This window comes from Penaeus monodon, chromosome 27 (assembly GCF_015228065.2).
Source record: "Penaeus monodon isolate SGIC_2016 chromosome 27, NSTDA_Pmon_1, whole genome shotgun sequence".
Classification (NCBI taxonomy): Eukaryota; Metazoa; Arthropoda; class Malacostraca; order Decapoda; family Penaeidae; genus Penaeus; species Penaeus monodon.
This window is the reverse complement of record NC_051412.1, coordinates 31,013,115-31,013,337: the sequence shown is the minus strand read 5'-3', so window position 1 is coordinate 31,013,337 and position 223 is coordinate 31,013,115.

The window sequence follows — 223 nt, the reverse complement described above, 5'->3', positions numbered from 1 at the left end:
AGCATTACCGACTGATAAGATATTGAAGGCAAACTTTTCCAATTTCATTCCTGTTTAGCGTATGGCATTTGCTTTTTGTTATCAGGAGACAGTTCTAAGGAATGGCTTTGTTTATTTCTTCTTAGGCTTTCAGATAACTCCCCCCCCCCCCACAAAAATAGCTTTAGGAGGGACTAATACGAACAAATGCTTTCTAAACAATGGGATTTCTTCTAATATTACT